We start from the raw sequence: 9149 nt of genomic DNA, 5'->3' as shown, positions 1-9149 counted from the left end.
AAGCAATCATAAGTAGAATCCCCGTTACCTCACTTTTAATTGTCTACACTACTTTCAGTTACAAACTGTATTTCAGTCATGTGAAAATTTAAATTCACCTTGCCATTTTGTCAAAAAAAAATCACAAAAATTTGTCATCCTAATTGGATCTGAGACTTGTCCTAATGGTGGTTATTGTATACATGTTTGGTGTCTACATATAGCACCAAAATGCGTGTCAAGGTAACGTCTTAATATAAGCATCAGTTTACATAACCATCATACCGTTACTCTTGGGCAAGTAAAAGGAATACAGTATATGAATATTAAGATGAAATGAAAACCTGCATAACCAAATAAAGCAAGATTTCTCTGGACTATGTCTCATACACTGTTTCAGTGAATGCTTAGGAACTGTCTATGGAAAGCTCAGCATTTAATCAAATTAGTCATTCTTGGAGCATTCTGATGGACACTGCTTACAAATACAAGTACCTTTGACTGTTTTGCTTCACTAGCACCTAACTCATACTAAATTACATCTGATCTCATCATAGGTGGCCAGGGAACACTAGAAGAGCATTTGTGTATTTATTTCAGGCAAAATCAGCTAACTCTGCAAATTTTGTCTCTTTCTAAACTTACTTTGATGAAGCATAAGCTCCTGGTCACTAGTTGTTTGTCTTTAGGTGCAACATAGTCAACAGTCTCTTGTTAAAACAATAGTGTCTGAGTTTAATTAAATACTATTTTTCTAAACACTAATTTCTTAAATAAGGGAGTTCTTTTCTAAAAAGATGAGACACTTTAAAAAATTGCATTATCTTCTAAATCTAATAAGAAAAGGTAGCTTGTTTCAAATCACAAGATTGCCTTAGACACCTACCTTAGTAAGATAAATGGGTGTTACACTTCTCTGTAACTTAAAGAATCCACATTTGGATAGATGGGAGCAAAGTCTCGTACCTGGAGGTCTGAACAGAGTAACAGATAAGGTGATGGAAAAGATCAGATTTGCAGAGATACTGGGTGCATGTGTAAATAGACAGGCATCCAGGTGGATTTTCAAAAGCATCTGATCAGGCAGCTAAATATCACTGCATGTCAATGGATATTGTGTACCTAAATTGGAGAGATATTTCTCTAAAGCTTATTAGAACTGTCTTTTTTGCATCGTCAGGCAACTTTGAAAATTTATTTTTTGTAAGTAGATGCAAAGGGGTAAAGAGTCACACAGAAAGCTACACAGATATACTAAAGCAGCATATCTGGGAGTTACATTGTAATAGAGTTCCTGCTTTCTGCACTCATTAGACTTCATAGGTCCCTCAGGACACAAATGTGTGAAAAATATTTCTTAGCATTCTCTCTCATTTATATGTAAGTCTGTCATGCTGGTTTTACACTAGCAAAGCTCCCACTGACTTCCTGGAGTTTGTCCTGCAGGTATCTAACAACTTTGACCCCTTTCTCCTCCTCCCCAGCAGGATAAGGTTGTGTTTGTGTTAATTCACAGTTAGGTTAGTCATTGTTTGGGAACCAAGAGCTTTCAGCTGAGATTCTGCACTAGTGTTCATATTCAAATTGGACATTTAAGCTTCATTAAAGAACCCTCGGGGAAAGCTTTTGTAGTCTTTCCAAATAAACATTTTTACTGTTTTTAAATAAAAGCTGGTAGGGGTCCTATAGAAAGTCCTCAACAGCTTGACTTGGTGTCCTAGCATATGCTATACAGCTCTAATCTGGAAGAGGAAAGGCAAATCTCTCACTTACCCTTCCCTCATAGTCTCCCTTCACGTCCTGCAGAACAATCTGCTTTCCTCAGTAGGGTGATTTTTGAAGGACAAGTTTCTGACACTGAGAAGAAGACAGGAAAAAGAATAGTGGGGAAGAGATAAAAAAAAGTTATTCCTCAGGGATTTCTTCCAGCTTTCTTCTGTACATTCAAGAGCATTTCAATCTTGCTATGTTCATTTAAATTGATTTATCTCCTTATAAACTACATCTTGTAGGTATAAGGCGGCTTACAGAATCCTAGTTCCTGAAAAACCATACTACCTGGAGGCTTAGCGGTTGGGGTGATTTCCTTTACCCTGGCCTAGTGCAGCTAAGCTCTGGAACTGGGGAAAGTATCAGGGAGTGGGAATAGATACTCATGACCCTTTACAAGGGGAGCTTATTCTGCAGCCATCTGAGGTGGGACACACCACACAGGAGTGCTCCATGGTCAGTGCTCCAGGGCGTCCCGCTGAGCATGAGAAGATAGGGAGAGAAAGGAGGAGAGCTACCCCGCAGCCCTCCCTTTCCCACAGACACCCCTCTTCCCAGGAAGAAATCTCGTCAAAGGGGCCCTGCTGGAGCTCTCCCACCTTGGGCCCTTCTGCAAGGTCTGCCCTGCAAAGGCATATCTAATCCTGCACTGAAGCTGGCTGCAGTAATTCTCACCATACACTTTCACAATTAACAAGACAGCCTAATTTTAACTGCATGCTGCATTACAGCTCTGGACAAATGAGAATCTTTCCGCATTAAATGAAGTTTCCGCTGCACTTGTAGTATAATGGAATTACAGCTAGACATCTATTAACTACCATTCTGTCATTCATTATTAATATAGTTCCTAAAATCCCATTTTATTCCTATTTTCTCCCATCAAGGGACATGTTACTGCAAATCCTTATATAACCCATTAGTAAGCATGGTATAGTCTTCTCTGCGTCCTGTCTGAAGAAGCCTTTGCAATGCCAGATAGAAAGTGTTCAGCACTCACTCCAAGTCCCACATTCAGTCCTTATCGAATTAGCCAAGGTGGAAGCAGGCACACACGCAAATAACTCCCAAGAATTGTCCCTCTGACTTGAGAAGTAATAAATTTTTGAACTACCACAAAAGGAAAAAAAAAGAAAAGGATCATAACAGCCATGCAGAATCATAACTTCATTGGTCTGAATTGTTCAGAAACACACTGGAAGATATGTCTGCCCAGAACATCTTACAATCTCTTTGAAGTCACAACCTCACAGGGAGATGAGAGGGATGATGTTATCCACCTGACAAATATATGGTTGGCTAGTACAGACTTAGCAGTTTTAATTCAAGGAAGGCTTTTTTTAATCCATTTGCCTATTTCCATTTTTATTTCTATTATTCTAAAACCTTAAAAAAAGAACAGCATCTGTTGCCATTTTAATTTATTTTTTTTTTAATCTTACTTAATTTTAATGTTTCTAGGTTACAAAATTTACTTGATTTAGCCCAGGCTGCGATTCTATGGATCATACCATCATATGCATACACATATATATACCTTCCTATCACTGCCACCTCCTACAAGGCTGAGTGGGATTTCCATATGAGGAAGGACTTCAAAATTAAACCATCCCAAAATACTTCTGAAAATGTAACCGTGGTGCCACTGAAATCAATGTGAATTTAGTGACTGGTTTCTGTTGATATTTGGTCCCTTCTCTCTAATCCATCCCTATGTGCCTCCAATTATTATCTTTGCCCTTCTCCCGACATTGGCTATATTGGTTAGGAAAAAAAGGCAACAAAATACTGGTATTCTCTGTTGGTTTATCATGAGACAAAGGACAAAAAGATCTTTGGATCAATCATAATATTTCTATTTTGGAACAGCTCACAAAAAGGTGATATATTAGACTATACCTAGAAAAACTATTTTCCCATCTCGTTTTTCCTTCTGCTGTGCCATCTAGTATTCAACGGTACTCAGCTTTCTCATTTGCAAAAATACGTGACTGATCTGTGTATATTTATAGTAGTACTTTAGTAAAGTCTATACATACTGCCTTTCTTTTAACATAAGGAGAGATGTTAGCAAATCAGCAACAGAGGGCCCAGCCTTACTGTTATTGAAATTCTGTGCCAAAATTACCACCGACTTCATGGATAGAAATGAATTTTCCTGCAGTATGGTTCAGGATTACAAATTAATTGCAGTGTACTGCTTTTTTTAATAGGGACATTGCTTATTTCCATTCCAAAGCACTGACGTGCAATAGATCTTAGCAATTTATTAGGAACAAGCACATTCAAATATGTATTTTTATAATCGTTTAAAGACATCAGCATCTCTAGCACATTGCATCAAAAAATAGAGCTCTAATACTGACAAAGCTCTTCGTGATCTTACTGCCATTTTTTTACTGCAAAGGACTATAGAATACATCCCCATTCAAACCACAAAACTTAAATTAATGTTCAACCAAATCATATCCAAGCACTGCATTTCATAATAAAAAGGGCTAGCAGGGATATTCAGATTGAAAAATGAGGCCCTAATTGATAATCAAGTGTATAATTCTTTCTCATGCAAAAACAGATGGCAAAACTGAGTTTCCATTTTGTATAAGCTTGATTTTATGAAATTTCAGTGCATTCTTGGGGGATAAGACTCATAGAACAGCCATTTTGAGATCTTTGCAATTGTATTACGATTAGCTTCTCAGTTACTATATGCTGAATTTGATCTGAGGAAAGAACAGTATTAGAAGGCTGACTAGGCTTTCCTCTACTGAATATTGCATTACGTAAATATGTGATTCACTCCAAATGGTACATAGAAGTGTTAGGATCGGATGAAATCAGAGAAATCTATGGAGAACCACCCCCTCCCCTGGAATATAAACCGAATGCTGTCATTTCTAGAATAATTTTTACATCTCCTGTGCTCAGTAAGGACCCAGATTTTGCTATCTTCACTCCTACTCTTGTAGTGATAGCTTACTCCAGGAATATCCCCATTTCCTTCGGGCTGAGAACAAGGTACTACCCAACACGGGTACAGGTGAAAGGGCCAGGCCCTAACTGACTTTCATTTCTTTCAGGTATGATTTGTAAGACATAATGTGGGTCTAATAAATCACGCTATAAAAATTATGAATAAATCTCAGTCCAAGGCTTTTTGCAGTGATTGCTTATGATGTAAGACCCTTTAATGACAGTGAGTTAAAATTGCATTGTAATGTCCCTTTGTAAATGCAATAAATCTCAGATTTCCGTGCGCTGCGGACAGCCAGCAATGTGTGTGCTGCTGCACATGAGCTACCAACACAGGCACACGCTGCTGGCACACGCTTACATAATTATGTTGATACTTCAGGAGCAGCAGTAAATCTCAGCACTGCTAGATTTACTTTGAGAAAATGTTCGATCAAGAACATTGTGGTGTTGTGACCACATTAAATTGTTGAAAATATCCTACTGGCTTTTTACTTGAAAACCTGGGAAAGAATGCCCCTTTTAAGAAGCAGTAAGATGGATTATTTGGTTTTAAATAACAAAGGCAAAATCTATTCCTACCGAGTCTTATATTTTCTGGAGCCAAATACAAGTTAAAATGAGCATTAATTTGGGTCTGCACAACCACACTGAATTTATCTTCTTCCCTTAATTTCCTGGATCATCTAATCAGCATTAGCAAAAAAATTAAAAATGTACACAGAAATACACCAACAGGATAATAGCTCCTTGTTTCAAATGCAGCAGAATCCCTATTCCTGCCCAAGTTTTCCCTCAAAAAAAAAAAACCCCAACCCCACGTTTAAAACATTACCTGTATTTCCCTATACAAATACAGAAAGATCTGGTCAGTTCAGGTTGCTTATTATTTGACATGCATCAGAAATTCAGCTGCAGATTTCACTTTGAAAATTTACTCCAATAACCTTGTTTTATTTTTCAGTTTGGATTCTTGCAGTCTTCAGTACACCAGATCAATTGACAGGTATAGATGGGGGAAGCCAGTTTTGTGGTTTATCCAGTTATTAATTAAGTGAAAATCTTCAATCAGAATGCTTCTAATTTGATAACAGAATTTAAAAAAAATGAATAGGGAGAAATCCCCAAAAATACTGAGCACCTATGACCTCCAGTGGAAGGGAGGTCACGTCTTACACCAGAAAAGGACATGGGCAAGGAGTTAAGAGAACACCAGTAAAATCCTACCCCAGGACCCCACAGGGCCACTGCCACAACTATCACCGATTTCAGTGGGGTCCAGCCAGAGACCAGTGCAGACCTATTTCAGGCAAAATTTTCCAGGACAAGAACAATTGTGTAATTGCCAGAGCACTCAATGCAAAAGGGCTTGCCTTCACAGCAGCCTCTGATCTCTACTCTAGAAAAAAGACAACATGATATCAGCCACATTGTACTATTCCTGTTTCTTTTTTTTTTTTTTTTTAACATGGATCTCCCCATTGCTTCTAGTGTGGAGTTTTGCAAGAAATCTAGTGACAGTACATCTTAGCACTTCTTGGGAATGTGTTCTGCATAATGCAGAACTGATTTTAACTCAGGCTTTTTCAAGTAAAGCACTTGTAAGGACAAACCAAGAACAACTTTAACCATGCTATGATACCTCAACCAATACCAGACTGAGTCAATTGCTGGGGACTGGGGGATGTTTGGTTTTCTTGTTATGGGGTGCTAGCACATCAGCTTAGATCTGAATTTTGCTTAAGCAATATAGAAATTTAGTGTTCAGCTGATAGGAGTTCAGTGTTTGTCCTACCAAGAAGTTGCAAAGGTACTAGTGATTTATTAAAAGACCTAATGTAAATTTCAAAACTGTATAGATTGCTTGAAATGTTAGTTATGTCTCAACAGCAGGAAATCAATAGTGCAAAAGTGCATTCACTGTTCTAAAGAAAACATCTTTTGGAGAACCTTCTCCACTGAGAAAAGCAGCTCAGTTTACCTTGTAAGTGTCACTGACACGGACTAGAGACAAAGTTTGAAATTCAGTAGCAATTCTATAGCATCTTCAAGTCCAAACCACAGATTTTCACGTCAGCTACAGCAACTCCTAAAACTGTTTTCTGTCATCAAAGCATATCTTGGCTAGGACAGCAGGGTAAGCCTTTGTTCTTACTAGGCGATATTTAACATTCATTCAGAACAGTCCACAACTTGTCCACAGACATACACACAGACCTACACAGTATGAATTTTACTAGAAAGCAAAAAAACTCCAAACCCTAAAAAAACCCGCAAAACCTGAGATTTGGACAGATGATTGCAAGCAACTGAATTAACACAGTTTATCAAGTGAGCATTTGTTAGCACATCTGACTGAAGTCATTAATTGTGGGCTCTACTTGCTTGCATATGTTAGCTCTGAAAAATCCTCTCGGGTTTCAAGCTAACATCTACAGAATGCCAGTTGTACAAAGGCAGGGAATGTTCATATAGCTCAACAAATGAATATAACAGCACAAGCACACGAACGCCACGTTATAATAGCTCATTAAGCCACATTATTTGGGTATGCTTTAGTCCTTTCCATTTTCTATGAATTTTACTGTGTGTGGAATCATATAAGACATTTAATCTTAATACATCATTTTCAAAATAGGAAAACACTTTTCTCAGGTTATTTGCTTTGCATTTTTTCATCTCTCCCTTAGTAAATGTTTATTGCAGTGACTGGCACAACAGTGTTATAATCTCTGCTGATGCTTCCTAAATTCTATTGCCATAAAACCAGCAAGTTAACAGTAAGCATCTCTGGGAAGAACTTACACTATACTCAGATGTAGTGTTTCCCAAACCAACCTGGGCTGGAGTATATCACCCAAAGCTATGATCCTTCAAGAGGTGCAGTGTGTGTGTGAGCTGTGCCAGCCAGTGCAAAGACAGCAGGGCTGGGCACCCGCCATCTCTCCATCACATCATCTACCAGTTGGTTCCTACATCTTCACTTCTGGGGCCAGACTCATGAAAAGACATAGCCAAATAAGAAGTTTCAGTTGTTCAAACTTACAATTCCCAAAACACTAACCCTGGAGATATAATTTTTTTAAATGCATATTAAAATTTCCCAGTGCCTACAGTATTGTTTCTACCTGTGCTCAGAACTGTTTTAGTACTGTTGGCAACTGCCTTATATCAAAGCCTTGTTAATGCCCATAATTTTTCTTTGCTAACAGGCACAGTCTTGTCACATACAAACTGAATATAAGCTGTTTTCAAAAACATGCTACGTTTTTGTTTTGTTTGGTGTGGTTTTTTTTCTTGGAATGTGAAATTTCGGGTTTAATATTTTCCTCCAGCTGCAGGATTTCACATTTTCATCTGTCTCTGCTCAAGAGACTTCTCAACTTCAGACAGCTGCATAATCCAGGCAGTTAGTGAAGTTGATCCAGTTTGTACAGCACGAGGAATTTGCAAACCAATATACTGGGTATGTTTCAAAACAGCATTTCCCAGTAATGTGGAACCAAGAAGCTGTTCCTGTGTGATAATTCTGGGCTACTGAATTCAGCGAGACTAATAGCAGAAAACAGGTATATGTAGTGACATTTTCAGAAACAGCATTACTTTAGCGTGTGACGGCTAGTTTTTTATTTTCACTCACTACTTTGAAGCCAGTTCCTATTAGGAAATAACTGTACGTCGTCATCATGCAGTTGGCTCTGGGCTGAGCCATGTGCAATGTTTCAGTGATCTGTGCGTAGCCCCTATGGAGAAGCAATGTACAAAACATACAAGAAAATATGAGATGATATGCAGAAGTAAAGAGAACTTTTACACCCCAGAGTCTTAGCAGTTCTGCCATGCTGAAAAGGAAGCTCCCAAGTCAGTGTAAAGACACATCACATAATTTGTTTTGAAAAGACCTACATTTCCCAGGGCTATCAATCTGTCACCTTTCACTCATGCCATATAAATACAAGCATTCTTGAAGGCTGCCTTTTCATCAATATTTTAACATAAACATTCTTTTAATTTAAATGGAAATCAATCACTTACATTTTATTACTTTTTAATAAAAGTGCATTATCACCATTAAAGGTAAGTGGTCTCAATTAAACTATTGCCTGGATAAATTTTACTTGGGAAAGCACTATAACAAGTCTTTGCAAGATGAGGGCCTTTTATAGCATGTATGTTTTAGCTCTGGTATCAACAACCAACACAGAAGTGATCAATAAACATTCTAGCTATTATATTCACTACCTTTATGATACACGTAATACTAGTTCAAAATCAGAGACTGGAAATGGTGAAGGATATATTGTTAAATATCCCTCTCTACTGTAATTTTCGTTATATAGGAGTCTTGCCAGGGGCTCTAATGAAGCAGAGGCAGTTTTGCAGTTTTACCATCTGTTATCAAATCTACTCCTGCTGTAACAGAAACA

General features: G+C 38.0%; 1 protein-coding gene across 6 annotated transcripts in view; it reads left to right on the top strand.

The window, feature by feature from the left end:
• The window catches only part of KCNC1 (potassium voltage-gated channel subfamily C member 1), a 131086-nt gene that overhangs the window by 3669 nt on the left and 118268 nt on the right, over nt 1-9149 (top strand). The gene's annotated exons all lie outside the window — the stretch shown is intronic.

Source organism: Strigops habroptila, chromosome 4 (genome assembly GCF_004027225.2).
Source record: "Strigops habroptila isolate Jane chromosome 4, bStrHab1.2.pri, whole genome shotgun sequence".
Classification (NCBI taxonomy): domain Eukaryota; kingdom Metazoa; phylum Chordata; class Aves; order Psittaciformes; family Psittacidae; genus Strigops; species Strigops habroptila.
This window is presented reverse-complemented; position numbering and strand designations above follow the sequence as displayed.